The sequence below is a fragment of the Pseudophryne corroboree genome, chromosome 4, assembly GCF_028390025.1.
Source record: "Pseudophryne corroboree isolate aPseCor3 chromosome 4, aPseCor3.hap2, whole genome shotgun sequence".
NCBI classification, from domain to species: Eukaryota; Metazoa; Chordata; class Amphibia; order Anura; family Myobatrachidae; genus Pseudophryne; species Pseudophryne corroboree.
In genome coordinates this window covers 409271226-409287403 of record NC_086447.1, presented here as the reverse complement: position 1 = coordinate 409287403, position 16178 = coordinate 409271226, and the positions used below count along the sequence as shown (strand labels likewise).

Genomic DNA, 16178 nt, shown 5'->3' with positions numbered 1-16178 from the left:
AAATGCTCACTGTCGCCGGCCTGCCCCTGAACAGTAGCAGCAGCATATCAATCATGCCTTGCCTTAGAGGGCGATGTGACCATCGTCACATATACTGATCTGCACATGTGCAATACTGAAATTGGGAATGCGCAAATAGACAACCATCAGAAATGTACGCATATCTAGGAGACATAACAAATGCGCAATAACACAGAAAATAATATAGAATGGTCCAGCACATAAGGAGACATAAGAATAAACAGAAGACAGCACAAGAATTAGTGGAACAGGTGTAGCCAGCAGGGCTGGGCCTGGGTAATTAGTACCCGCTCCCTACCCCTCTCCTCTCCTCTCCTCTCCTCTCGGTGACACTGGTAACCAGGGACTTAACGTCTAGCATAATTGACAGCTAACAGAAGCAGGGGAGTAGAGACCAGTGATGTGCGGTCAGGGCAGGCAGGGGAGGCAGAGTCTCACCTGTAACACTCCAGTATACGCCAGACTTTTGACTATAAAAATTATTAGAATAATACAAAGAAGATATTTATAATATGTACAGTAATATCATCTTTGTATCACTCTAATCATTTATATGTGTGTAATTGTGGCTCTGATACTAGCTAGTGCCTCCCTAGCTATTGACCTCACCACACGTCACTGGTAGAGACTCTAACAAGACAGAAAACGTTCATACCCTAAAACCCAATATTGCATAATTAGGCAAACGGGGATCCAAAGGTGCCATTCAGGCCCCCACAACATTAAACCAGGAGAGTGGTAGGTAACAGTATGGAGCACGTAAGCTCAAGCCTGCAAAAAGGTTTGCATTGCTGTTTATAAAATAAATACAGTCTAGGTAAGGATTACCCCAACACCACGACCCGAGCACTCTGATGCCAACCTGCCTACATAAGGCTGGTGGATAGCAGACTTATGTCAGAACAATATAAATTAGAATAACAAAGCACACACTAACCATAATCTCTGAAACATGGACAAGAAAATTAAATGGCCTCCCCCCAGTTTCCCCACTCTGTATACCAAACCCCCATTTTTTGGCAAATATGGTTTCCTAACAATTCACCCCTAACTATACTACCCACATAGCAAACAGAAACATACAATAAAGTTCAGGCGCAATAAATAAATTAATAGTTAACTAAAAAAAATATCTATTTATCTATCTATCTATCTACCTACCTACTGTGGGGGTTTAGGGAGTGGATAGTGGTGAAGGTTTTTATTACACATGGGGTAATTCCACAGAGAGATATCAAGAGAATCAGTTTGCTAAAGATTATTGTGAATACTGAGAAAAAAATCAGCAAGTTACATTGTCCATGGTAGGGAGAGGGGACATGCAGTTTCTAGATGTGGTAGATGAAAATTGTCGCTGGTTCAGGTGTTTGCTGTTTGTTAAACTGATTTTTCTTTGCTTTCTAAACTAATCACTTGGTACAGTAAGTACAGTACAGTATGTCACAATTACAGCCACCCCCAGCAATTGCATCCCCCTAAACATTATGCATACTTAGTGTTCTTTGTGTTTGTAGTATGTAAAAATGGTTTTGACATATTAAATACAAAGTATTAGAAAAATATCCCACCGAGATTTGTTCTGATGTTTACATAGCAATCCAACTAAGCTAAACTTAAAAACTAACCTGTCATGGCTTAGTGGTGAAAGAGTTTAATTAAGAGTTCCAAACACCTTCCACATTTAGAGCAGCAATATTATAATATGTGAAAGTGCTAACACCAATTAATAAATAATGAGCTTTGATGCTATGTCTGTGACAGATTTTCTATCACTTAAAATTTAAGTATAGTATAGTATAGTATAGTGTAATATAGTATAGTAAAAAGGGTTCAAAAACACATTAGGTCATATGTACGGAAAACATTAATTGCATTCTAGGTAGGAGTAGCAATTAAAATATCCATACCTTTACGATTCGATTTACGTGAGAAGATCCTGATAGTTTGTAGGTAGAAAAGTTGTAAAAATTTGTGCCCGAATAATGACCACATGGGCCAGGAGCTGAAATATATTAAGGGCCTACAGTGCTGCCCTGCATTGTGTTGTCTCCCCATCAGCATGTTCGGAATTGTACAGTATGCCCCCCCCCCCATCCCTATGTCCTGCATTGTGTTGTCCGGCTCCTCCTCATCAGTATGCTCATGTCAGGCCCGGGTGTTTTTGTGAATCCGTTAACCTGGAACCAACCACAGGTGTAGGTGCTGGGGTATGAAGAAAACAGGGAGGACGAAGGAAGTTCCGTTTCATATATTTATTAAAGTAACAATTCAGTAAGGAGTTAAATGACTAGTTGTTAATCATCATTATACTGAAGTATTGCAGGAATGACAGAAATAATATGCAAAAACAAGCTGAAGAATAAATGTTGAATTGTCCAAATATAAACAGGCTTTGATGCTGAACTGCAGATTGTGTTTAACTGGTTAATGCAGACATGGAGAATTAACTGTAAGAATTTGCAATGGAGTTTTAAGAGTTAACTGAGAGACTGTGAAGAATTATCCTTGTAATGACAACATAGAAAAGTACTGAATAGGGTTACTTGCGGGTTCCGGAGATCACTGTGAAACTGTAGTAGATGGCAAGGTGATGAATGGGTTAAATGCAGAGTTGAACAAACGAACAGCTGAGGGAATTGGAATCCTCCAGACTTTGTATGATAGGCAGACAGACAAGGTAACCTCATGCAGGACACTGGGAATCCAAGTATTTCCAATAGGTGTGCAATTGACTGATAGCACAATGGAGAGCCGGTAGATCTTTGGCAGTGAAGGCTGCAAAACGGACCTCTGGGAACGGAGGCGATATCTGGACCACGGGAATCACACAGGAATGCACGGAGAGAGTTCAGAGCTAGAGCACAGCTTTGATACAACAAAGCACTGGCCCAGAGTGACATAATCCCAGCCTACTTAAAGGCAGCACAAGCACGGGATTGGCTTACACCTGCCCACAGGTGTTTTCACAAGTGCTCAGTATTAGCTATTTGGTCTCCAACATGGCCACCTCCTATACAGCAGACACACCGCAGTGCCTTAGGCCATTTGGTCCCCGCACTCACAGTTCCCAGACTCTGCATTACCTGTGCCATTGATCACGCCGTGTCCCCACACGGGCGCACAGCACCGCGAGCAACCGCACTGGCAACGGATGAACCCCAGAACCCGCAAAGGTGAGAGACCGGTTCGTGACAGTACCCCCTCTTCTACGGGTGGTCTCCGAACACCTTTGAACCTTGTCAGGATTTTTGGAGAAGTATTTCTGTACCAGTCTTGGAGCATGAACATCTTCAGAGAAAACCCAGGATCTCTCCTCCGGGCCGTAACCCTTCCAGTCGACCAGAAACTGTAAACGTCCATATCGGGAACGTGAGTCCACAATCTCTTTAACTTCAAATTCCTCATTCTGCAAAGAGTGAACTTTAGGAGATTTGGACTGGGTAGTACGGAACTTATTGAGAATCAAAGGCTTCAGTAAAGATGTATGAAAGGCGTTAGGAATTCTCAAAGACGGTGGCAGTTTGACTTTGTATGACACAGGGTTGAGTACCTTTACAATGGGAAATGGACCAATAAACCTGGGAGCAAATTTCTTAGAAGGAACTTTGAACTTGAGATTGCGCGTAGAAATCCAAACTTGGTCTCCCACTTTGTAATTCGGTACAGCTTTACGTTTTCTATCTGCAAAAGATTTATAACGAGCGGAAGTTTTGACCAAGGACTTACGTACACAACTCCAGATGCTAGATAGACGTTGAAGCTCTTGATCTGCCGCTGGGACCTCTAGGGCTGGCAATGGATGAAACTCTGGCACACGAGGATGAAAGCCGAAGTTAATATAAAAGGGCGTAGATTCTGAAGATGAATGGAAGAGATTATTATGAGCAAATTCTGCCAATGGAAGGTAGTCAACCCAGTCATCCTGTGAGGACGATATATATAGCCGGAGAAATGTTTCAAGGTCTTGGTTGACTCTCTCAGTTTGTCCATCTGTCTGAGGATGATATGCAGAAGAAAAGTTCAACTTGACATTTAAAGATGAACAAAGCGACCTCCAAAACTTGGCCACAAACTGTGTTCCCCGATCAGAAACAATTTCTCGAGGAAGGCCATGCAACTTGAAGATTTCAGAGATGAACAATCTGGCTAGTAAAGGGGCTGATGGTAACCCAGTTAATGGAATGAAATGTGCCATTTTCGAAAATCGATCCACTATCACCCAAATGGTATTTCGCCCTTTTGATGGAGGTAGATCGGTCACGAAATCCATTGAGATATGAGTCCATGGTTGTTTGGGTATGGATAGTGGATGTAACAAACCTGGTGGAGAACTTCTTGGACTCTTATGTTGGGCACATTTAGGACATGCTGCTATAAACTCTTGGACATCGGCTTTGAGACGTGGCCACCAATAAGACTGTTGAATAAACTTGAGAGTCTTTAGAACCCCAGGATGACCCATGAAGGAAGAGGAGTGAGCCCAGGTAAGCAGCCGTTTTCGAAGACTTGTGGCGACAAAGGTCTTGCCAGGCGGAGGAACTGGAGAGGTTCGAGTCATTAAAAAGGACCTAGGATTCACAATGGCTTGATTCGTGGTAGCATCATTTAATTCAGAAGAAGCAAAGGACCGGGAAAGGGCATCTGCCTTTTTGTTCTGAGACCCTGGACGATAGGTGAGTTTGAAATCAAATCGTGAGAAGAAAAGCGCCCATCGAGCTTGTCGTGGATTCAAACACTGAGCTGACTGCAGATACAGAAGATTCTTATGATCAGTATAAACTGTAATGCGATGTTGAGCTCCTTCTAGAAGGTATCTCCACTCCTCAAATGCCAACTTGATGGCAAGTAACTCTTGCTCACCGATTGCATAATTACGTTCTGCCGGGAGGAACTTACGGGAGAAATATCCGCAGGGATGGACCTTTTTATCTTCAAAGACTTGTGACAACACAGCTCCTACTGCTTCTGTAGATGCATCCACCTCTAGTAGAAAGGGACGATTCAGATCAGGCTGTCGAAGAATGGGGGCTGACACAAAGGCTTGCTTTAAATCAGAGAAGGCTTTGATTGCTTCTGAAGACCAGTTCGTAGGATTTGCTCCCTTACGAGTTAGGGCTGTGATGGGAGCAGCTAACGTAGAATAATTCTTAATGAATCTCCTATAGAAATTAGCAAAGCCGAGAAATCGCTGAATCCCCTTGAGAGTTGTAGGAGTGGACCAATCTCGGATAGCTTGTACCTTACCGGGATCCATACATAGCTCTGATCCAGAAATGATGTAACCAAGGAACGGTATGGAAGATACTTCAAAAGTGCACTTCTCTAACTTACAATAAAGTTGATTTTTCCTCAGACGTGTCAGTACCTCTTTAACTTGGTGACGGTGAGACTTTATATCCCTAGAGAATATTAGGATATCATCCAGGTACACTACTAGACACTTGTAGAGAAGATCACGAAAAAGTTCATTCACATAACTTTGAAAAACTGCAGGTGCATTACAAAGACCGAAAGGCATTACAAGGTATTCGTAATGCCCATCCCGGGTATTAAAAGCAGTCTTCCACTCGTCCCCTTCTCGGATGCGGATTAAATTGTAGGCCCCTCGGAGATCCAGTTTTGTAAACACAGTAGCTCCTTTTACCCGGTCAAATAATTCTGGAATTAAGGGTAATGGATACTTGTTTTTCACAGTGATCTCATTGAGTCCACGGTAATCTATGCATGGTCGTAACCCACCGTCCTTCTTCTTAACGAAAAAGAATCCGGCTCCTGCAGGTGAAGAAGATGGTCTGATAAATCCTTTGGTTAGATTTTCTTGTATATAATCAGACATAGCTTGCGTCTCTGGGATGGATAGCGGATAAATTCGTCCCCTAGGAGGTGTTTTACCCGGAACCAGGACAATTGGGCAGTCCCATTCGCGATGAGGAGGTAGAGAGTCTGCTGCTTGTTTACTGAAAACATCCGCAAAGGATTGATACACCGGAGGTAGGTCGGGAAGGCTGATTGACCGGAGAGGTACAATTGAGGCTAAACAGTCCTTGGTACAAGATTTACCCCATGAAAGGACTTCCATGGTTTGCCAATTAAGTTGAGGGTTATGTTTCTGCAGCCAAGGTAAACCAAGTATCACATCTTGAGAGGCTTTGGGAATCACGTAGAAGGAGAGGTATTCGGAATGGAGCACACCAACTTTCATCTTGAGACATACGGTTCGATGAGTAATTATACCATCTGGAATTCGACTTCCATCCACTGCTGTAACGGCAACTGCTGCTTCCAGAGGCATGGTTTGAACTTTAGACCGCATGACAAAGGCTGAGGAGATGAAGTTCTCGGCTGCCCCAGAATCTAGGAGAGCTGAAACTTTCACTGTAGAACTTGGAACTTCTAATTGAATAGACAAGGTCGGCTCTTTCCCAGAACGTGATTCTAGAGTAACTCCTAGCTTAACCTCTCTTGAATAAGCTAGGAGCGAGAGTTTCCCGGTCGGAGTTTGCAGAATTTAACTAAGTGTTCAGAGGACCCACAGTACATGCAGAGGTTACCCTGTCGACGACGAAGTCGTTCCTCTTCTGTGAGGCGAGAGCGCCCAATCTGCATAGGTTCGTCTGTCGTTACCGGAGACTGTGATGAAGAATCTTGTCGAGGCCTAGGATGATAACGTGGACTGGATCGCTCTGCCCTGGATTTCTCTAAACATCGCTCCCTGTAGCGTAGGTCAAGTTTGTTACAGAGAGAAATCAATTCATCCAGTTTAGTTGGCACATCCCGGATAGCTAAATCGTCCTTGATTCTCTCAGAAAGTCCATTCCAAAACGCGGCGATCAGGGCCTCCTCATTCCAGTTTAACTCTGAAGACAACGTGCGAAACTGAACAATATATTGATTGACAGGACGTAAACCTTGACGTAGACGAAGAATCTCCAAAGATGCTGAGGTGGTCCTGCCGGGTTCGTCAAAGATTCTCCGGAAAGAAGATACAAACTCTTTGTAATTAGAGAGGATAGGATCACCTCTCTCCCATAATGGTGATGCCCACTCCAGAGCCTGACCGGAGAGGAGGGCAATAATATATGCGACCTTAGAACGAGCTGATGGGAAACTGGCGGACATCAGTTCGAACTGGATCTCGCATTGATTCAGGAATCCCCTGCAAAGTTTTGGAGTTCCGTCAAACTTACTCGGAGAGGGTAACTGCAAGCGGGACGTAGGCAGCATCACAGGAGAAGCTGTAGTGGTAACTGGGACAACCGGAGTTGGAATCTGGACTTGAGACGTTTTAATTGCTGTATGAAGAGTCTCTAAACGGTCTGCCATAGTTTGCATAAACTGCACTATTTGTGTCTGTATAGACTCCTGGTTTTCCAGACGGGAAAGGATATTTGACGTAGCACCGCCTCCTGCGAATTGGTCACTTGACGGATCCATGTGGCCAGTGCTTACTGTCAGGCCCGGGTGTTTTTGTGAATCCGTTAACCTGGAACCAACCACAGGTGTAGGTGCTGGGGTATGAAGAAAACAGGGAGGACGAAGGAAGTTCCGTTTCATATATTTATTAAAGTAACAATTCAGTAAGGAGTTAAATGACTAGTTGTTAATCATCATTATACTGAAGTATTGCAGGAATGACAGAAATAATATGCAAAAACAAGCTGAAGAATAAATGTTGAATTGTCCAAATATAAACAGGCTTTGATGCTGAACTGCAGATTGTGTTTAACTGGTTAATGCAGACATGGAGAATTAACTGTAAGAATTTGCAATGGAGTTTTAAGAGTTAACTGAGAGACTGTGAAGAATTATCCTTGTAATGACAACATAGAAAAGTACTGAATAGGGTTACTTGCGGGTTCCGGAGATCACTGTGAAACTGTAGTAGATGGCAAGGTGATGAATGGGTTAAATGCAGAGTTGAACAAACGAACAGCTGAGGGAATTGGAATCCTCCAGACTTTGTATGATAGGCAGACAGACAAGGTAACCTCATGCAGGACACTGGGAATCCAAGTATTTCCAATAGGTGTGCAATTGACTGATAGCACAATGGAGAGCCGGTAGATCTTTGGCAGTGAAGGCTGCAAAACGGACCTCTGGGAACGGAGGCGATATCTGGACCACGGGAATCACACAGGAATGCACGGAGAGAGTTCAGAGCTAGAGCACAGCTTTGATACAACAAAGCACTGGCCCAGAGTGACATAATCCCAGCCTACTTAAAGGCAGCACAAGCACGGGATTGGCTTACACCTGCCCACAGGTGTTTTCACAAGTGCTCAGTATTAGCTATTTGGTCTCCAACATGGCCACCTCCTATACAGCAGACACACCGCAGTGCCTTAGGCCATTTGGTCCCCGCACTCACAGTTCCCAGACTCTGCATTACCTGTGCCATTGATCACGCCGTGTCCCCACACGGGCGCACAGCACCGCGAGCAACCGCACTGGCAACGGATGAACCCCAGAACCCGCAAAGGTGAGAGACCGGTTCGTGACAGCTCACTCCTCGTCTGTCAGTCCCCTCCCCATCGATATGTCCTGCATTGTGCTGTCCCCACCCCTTCCCATCTGTATGTCCTGCATTGTGCTGTCCCCTGCCCCTTCCCATCTGTATGACCTGCATTGTCCTGTCTACCCATCGCCATGTTCTGTATCGTGCAGTATGCCCCCTCCCCATCTGTATATTCTGCATTATGCTGCCCCCCATCTCTATGTCCTGCATTCTGTTGTCCGCTCCTCCCCATCTGTCCGTCCCCTCCCCATCTGTATGTCGTGCATTTTGTTGTCCACCCCTCCACATCTGTATGCCCTCTCCCCATCTGTCTCACTCCTGCCCATCTGTATGTCCTGCATGGCGCTGTCTGCCCCTCTCCATCAACATATCCTGCATTTTGCTATCCGCGCTCTCCCCAACAGTACAGATGTATCCACCGTTATCTTGAGTAGTTTTCTGTGCCTAGTCACAACATGACTTATTAGCATAAACCTTTCAGCTATTGTTCTCAACTGCAATACAATACAGCACAATACAGAACAATACAGCAGGGGATTAAGTCATTACAGCAGGGAATTAAGTCTGATTGGCCAGTCACAGTTAATCCTATTAACCGTCAAGATAAATGTGGATACATCTGTATGTCCTGTATTGTGCCGCACCCCATCTGGTTGTCCTGCATAGTGTTGTCCGCCCCCTCCCCATTAGTATATCCTGAGTTGTGCTGGACCTTATTGGTAAGCCCTGCATTGTGTTGCCCCCATCTGTATGTCTTGCATTGTGTTGCCTCCCCTCTCCCCATTGGTATGTCCTTCATTGTGTTGTCCGCCCTTCCCCATCAGTATATCCTACATTGTGGTTGCCCCATCAGGGCCTGATAAAACGATGTTGCAATGCAGGTGGGCAGATTAAAATCTAAATCTCTCTGCACATTTTATGAGGGTTGTGACCAAACTCACATCTAAATTGCAGCGCAAAATAAGCTGCCCAGCATTTCTGGGCTACATGCAAAAGCAGCCAGTATTTACACTGCATACAGAATAAATAAATGTTTTTACACCAGTTGCATTGTAACATTGTTTGTCCAAGTGCTCAGTTACTTGCTTTTTTAAGCAAATTTACCAAGTGCCAGGTTTCCATGGGGTCTACTGATTGATGGGAGACACTGCAGATTGACAACGGGTTCTGTGTCAGTATCACAGTATACCCAAGTTGTTGAACTTCTAAACAGAACTCCTCCCACCACAAACCCACTGCACAAAACACAGCAGTTTACAAGTGCTATATGGATCCATAGGATCTATGCAGCCTTCACTAAGTACACATAATTAACACTACGGGGGGTATCCAGTTAGCTGCGTTTAATTACCGCAGCTTATCATGGATTTTGTTTCATCTGCCCCAGGCTGCAGGAAGGCAAAAGCAATTCCCCCGGAAACAGCCTAATTTCATCCAAAAATGGGTCTGTTTCTTCTGAAAACACACAGGTTTCCCTGAACCTGTGTGTTTTTTCAGGAGGCAACGTATTTTTTTCTACAGGTGACCAGATTGGATAGCCTGTAAAAAAATATGGGTGAAACATCAGGAAAACGTCCATTTTTGTGCCCTATGTCGTTAAGCCTAGGCTGATAGTGGATAAAATAAATAGTGTGGGAACCCCCTGAATTATCTGCTACTCTACTAATAACCCTTTTACACTCACACAGCCGGGTCACTCCCGGGATGCTTCCCTGGATGCATTCCCGGGACTGACCCCTTTCACATTGCACTAAGACCTCGGATCGACCCGGGACAGCCCCATTTACCCTGATCCCGGGATATCCCTGCAGGATGCTTCCAGGACGCTCCCCTGGGCTCTGAAAGATGACATAATCTTTTCTGAGCTCAAGAAAGCTCCAATCCGAGGCCTAAACAGTCCCGGGTAGTGAATCCCGGGACGGGCCCTTTCACACTGCACAGCTTCCCGGGACGGTCCCGGATTCAACCCTGGTCGAGACCTGGGATGAAATTCCGGGATGCACGTCCCGGGAAATTGTCCCTGTACCCTTTCACACTGAGCAAAATCCCGGGATGATGCGCTTTCATGTGCAATATCCCGGGATATTTTTGCGAGTGTAAAAGGGGTATAACCCAGTGCTGGCTATGAGTAGGGTTGTCACAATGGAGGTAATTCAGAGTTGATCGCAGCAACAAATTTGTTAGCAGTTGGGCAAAAACATGTGCACTGCAGGTGTGGCAGATATAACATTTGCAGACAGCGTTAGAGGGGATCATTCTGAGTTGATCGCTCACTAGCTATTTTTTGCAGTGCTCCAAACAGATAGTCACCGCCTATAGGGGAGTGTATTTTCGCTTTGCAAGTGTGCGAACGCTTGTGCAGCCGAGCGGTACAAAAAGTTTGGTGCAATTTCTGAGTAGGTTTGAACTTACTCAGCCGCTGCGATCACTTCAGCCTGTTCGTGTCCGGAATTGACGTCAGACACCCGCCCTGCAAACGCTTGGGCACGCCAGCATTTTTCCAAACACTCCCAGAAAACGGTCGGTTGACACCCACAAATTACCTCTTCCTGTCAATCTCCTTGCGATCAGCTGTGCGAATGGATTCTTCGTTAAATCCATCGCTCAGCAATGATCTGCTGTGTACCCGTACGCTGTGATCTGCTGTGTACCCGTACGACTTGCCTGCACATTGCGGTGCATATGCAGTAGTGACCTGATTGCTGCGCTGCAAAAAACGGCAATGTACGATCAGGTCAGAATGACCCCCAGAGTTGGGTGGGTTATTTTGTTTCTGTGCAGGGTAAATACTGGCTGCTTTATTTTTACACTGCAATTAAGATTTCAGTTTGAACACACCCCACCCAAATCTAACTCTCTCTGCACGTTACATCTGCCCGCCCTGCAGTGCACATGGTTTTGCCGGGTGTAGTATGGTATGCCGGCGGTCGGGCTCCCGGCGACCAGCATACCGGCGCCGGAATCCCGACCGCCGGCATACCGACAGCTGGGCGAGCGCAATTGAGCCCCTTGCGGGCTCGCTGCGCTCGCCACGCTGCGGGCACAGTGGCGCGCTACGTGCGCTATGCTACCTATTCTCCCTCCAGGGCGGTCGTGGACACCCAAGAGAGGTCGAAAAGATGTCGGTATGCCGGCGATCGGGATTCCGGCGCCAGTATGGTGGTCGCCGGGAGCCCGGCCGCCGGCAACCTGAAGACCACCCTGTTTTGCAAAACTGCTAACAAATTTGCTGCTGCAATCAACTCTGAATTAGGCCCAATGGGGGTAATTCCAAGTTGATCGCAGCAGGAATTTAGGGGGTAATTCTGAGTTGATCGCAGCAGCAAGTTTGTTAGCAATTGGGCAAAACCATGTGCACTGGAGGGGAGGCAGATATAACATGTGCAGAGAGAGCTAGATTTGGGTGAATTATATTGTTTCTGTGCAGGGTAAATACTGGCTGCTTTATTTTTACCCTGCAATTTAGATTTCAGTTTGAATACACCCCACCCAAATTTAACTCTCTCTGCAAATGTTATATCTGCCCCCCCCCCCGCCCCCTGCAGTGCACATGGTTTTGCCCAACTGCTAAAAAATTTCCTGCTGCAATCAACTTGGAATTACCCCCTTAGTTAGCAAATGGGCAAAACCATGTGCACTGCTGGGGAGGCAGATTTAACATGTGCAGAGAGAGTTAGATTTGGGTGGGTTATTTTATTTCTGTGCAGGGTAAATACTGGCTGCTTTATTTTTACACTGCAAATTAGATTGCAGATTGAACACACCCCACCCAAATCTAACTCTCTCTGCACATGTTAAATCTGCTTCCCCTGCAGTGCACATGGTTTTGCCCAATTGTAACTAAATTCCTGCTGTGATCAACTTGGAATTACCCCCAATATCCCTTTAATTAAGCTTACTATACCATCCCTTTAAACCAAGATGCTTATGGATTACACAGGTTCTGTGGATGATTAAAACCAGGGGATCGCAGGCTTGAAGTAAGGCAGCCACAGAACCTGTATTATTCATTAGTGTCTCTGTTTAAGGGCCTAACTCAGATCTGATCATAGATGTGCAAAATTTATCACATCTACGATCAGTTTCACAAACATGCGGGGGATGCCCAGCACAGGGATAGTCCGCCCCGCATGTCTGGCCCTACCCCCCCTCTGCACAGGTACAAAAGCATTGCGCGGCGGTGATGCTTTTGTACCTGACAAGTAGCTCCCTGTCAGCGCAGCACCTGCGCGCTGGCATGCCACTGCTCGCTGGGTCGCAGATGTGACATCACGCAGCCGCCGCGGCCCCCCCCCCAATGGTCCGGACACACCTCCGTTGTCCAGACCATGCCCCGCCAATGGCGTTCTAATGCCGTTGGCACACCCCCTCCCACCCCACGACCGCCTCTGCCTGTCAATCAGGCAGAGGCTATCGTAGCCCTGAGATGCTGATAGCACCTCACTGGGCTCCCGGGATGCGGACGCTGTGCATGTGCACTCCACAAAGTAATTCAGACTGCGATCACTGCTGCTGCAGTAGCGATTTAGTCTGAATTACAGGTACCCCATAAATGGATGCTATAGTAAGCCTACCTTTAATCAGGGACACATTTGATTTACACGGGTTCTGTGGCTGGCTAAACCAGGTGAAATGCAACCAGCCACTGAAGCTGTGCAATTTATGAGTGTCCCTGATTAAAGGGATATTATTGCAACTGTAGTTATGTTAGGGTGACCAGACTATCCCTTTAACCTGGGACACTCATGAATTACACGTGTTTTGTGGCTGCTTAAAAGTAGGTGAAATGCAGGCTTGTAGTCAGCCAGCCACAGAACCTGTGCAATTAATGAGTGTCCCAGGTTAAAGGTTTCGAAAATTTGATACATCTCCCCCAGACAGCAGCTTTTCTGAATTTTTGTGGCATATTTGAGTTTAGTAGATCAGTGTGATGCATAAAACCCACCAGGAATGCACTACACTTCTGAGGGATTTCAACAACCCTCACCACCCCAGTGTCCTAAAATCAGGCATACATGCTTCATAGAGTTTCTACTGGCTTTTAAGTTGAGTGCTTCTGTGCCCCGCATAGTTTGTTCAGTTTGGATCGCCAATGTTTGAGGTTGAGGTGGGCAGAAATGTTTATAGGCCCCCATGTGTTATGGAGATAGACTTATTATTTAAAAGTAGAGAATATATAGCATGTGTTGAGCTTCATAGCCTAGAGCACAGGTTCTCAAACTCGGTCCTCAGGACCCCACACAGTGCATGTTTTGCAGGTCTCCTCACAGAATCACAAGTGAAATAATTAGCTGCACCTGTGGGCCTTTTAAAATGTGTCAGTGAGTAATTAATACACCTGTGCACCTGCTGGGTTACCTGCAAAACATGCACTGTGTGGGGTCATGAGGACCAAGTTTGAGAACCTCTGGCCTAGAGCAGGCATTCCCAACCCGTGCCCTCAAGGCACACTAACAGTGCAGGTGTTAGTGATATCCAGGCTTCAGCACAGACGGTTATATCAAAATAACTGAGGTACTAATTAAGTCACCTGTGCTCAAGCCTGGATATCAGTAAAACCTGGATTGTTAGTGTGCCTTGAGGACCGAGGTTGGGAATGCCTGGCCTAGAGCATTGATTATTATAAACAGCATGAGGGTGCAGCAATTACCTAATGTTTTGCAGTAAAAGTTCTCATTTGTCTAATACCGCTTTCAGATCGCAAATGCCGGATCCCACCGGGAAGAGAAACGTGTCCTTACCGGGTGGGATCCGGCATTTGCCCTGCTTTGCTGGCTTTCCGACCCGGCATTATACCGGGTCGGTTGCCATAGCAGCAGGTAGGCGCAGCAGCAGGGGCGGGGATGGAGGCGGCGCTGGGAGATGAGCTCATCTCCTGCACCGCCTCTCCCTATGCTGTGAATGGGAGCCGTGTCGCATCGACACGGCTCCCATTCACACTGCGCCTGACCCGGTATTCAACCCGGGAATAACCCTTCTTGTATACCGGGTTGAATTACCGGGTCAGACGACCCGCTAATTCGGGCAAAGTGCTTTCACATCGCACACTGACCTGTGTTGACACGGCAATATGCTGTGTTGATACCGGGTTATTTGTGCGATGTGAAAGGGGTATAAATTATACTTTATACGAAAATCAAAGCTTTCTTTTAATGTTTGGTACGAAACCTGTGCTTTCTGATTGTTAGTGACATGCAGAAGATAAGGTGTGTGGCTGTTTGCTACAGTTTTAAGCAAATATACAGGGCAAATAATTGCCTGCATCTGCTAATGTTTATAAAATGTTTTCTTCCCATTCTGTATGTCCCTGGCACACACATTGTTGGAAATTCCTCTGCGCATCACTATGAGAATGTTATATTCAATATTGAATTGATTTAAAATATGACATGATATAATATAATGTTATTCCAGTGGCCCAACTCTCTAATTACAGAAATGATTCTGTTTATAGCACTGCAGCTAATAGTTGTTTAGTTGATGTCAGATCACATGATCTCTATTGTTTGTTTGTTTTTTTTGCTGTATATTTGCCTTCATTTGTTTAATTTTCTATTACCATTTCAAACCATCATTAAGTGTCATCTATTCAGCTGCGAGGGATTTGTAATGAAATTACATTTGTTTGATTTGGACAATTTAGACTGTTGTAGCTTAAATCCAGTGCTGGCAATTTCTGACTGCACTGATTAGTAAACACATGTTTAGAACATCTCCCTATAATTGCAGGATGCTTGAAATATTTTCAGAGTAGTTTTGCTCCGGGGATTTAATCCATTCATCTCAACTGATTCTTCTGAAATTCCCCATCTCCTTCTAAATTCTTCTTGTTTGTGTTTATTTGCACACAGAGATGAGAAAAGGCATTTAGTGCACAGAACTGTCTATAAACCTGCATAACCAATTACCTCGGTATATGAAACGCAGCAGCCGGTTACATGTCAATCAACATTTAAAAAATATGAACTTGCAGTATATCACTTTTTACATCATACATGCTATAATTTGTGTATTGAAATGTGAGTGATCCTATGATGGAAGCATGATGCACAATTTATACCATTTTTAAACTGAAATGCCAGGTCACACCCTGATCAGACTAGCGGCAAGTCCTGGCATTGATGTCAGTGGTCACGTGCGCAGTGCCGGCACTAGGAGATGAGATAATTTCTTAGTGCTGTCTTCTTACCCGTTTACACTGCACTGCGACCTGGGTCCTTACCTGGACCAATCCTGGAATCTAGCCCGGTTGGATTCCCGGGTCACTAGACCCAGGGAAACCCTTTTACAGCGTGCCACGGCCCGAATTAACCCGGCAATAACCCAGTTCAAAAGCTCGGCATAAAAGGTATTGTTGCAACTCGAAGTCCAGATTTGAGTATGGTCGCAAAAGCCTGAGTGTAAGGTGGCAGAATATTTCTTTTAGAATATTTCTTGTATATAACCCAACCTATTGTTATATATTCTAAAGTTTAACGTTCGTCTCTTGCAATACTATTGTGGGCATTGTGAAAGAGTCATATGGGGCGAATCAATTAGGTTTATGAGGAAATGGTCAGAACGCTGACTAGCATCACACATGTTACTTTACACCAATTAGAAGTGACCTGGAACACGTGCAGTGTTGTGGTACCACCCCGTC

At 45.3% G+C, this 16178-nt stretch overlaps 1 protein-coding gene across 1 annotated transcript in view; it reads left to right on the top strand.

Moving 5' to 3' along the window:
- Nucleotides 1–16178, top strand: part of COL9A1 (collagen type IX alpha 1 chain) — a 176234-nt gene that overhangs the window by 137144 nt on the left and 22912 nt on the right. The window lies entirely within an intron of this gene.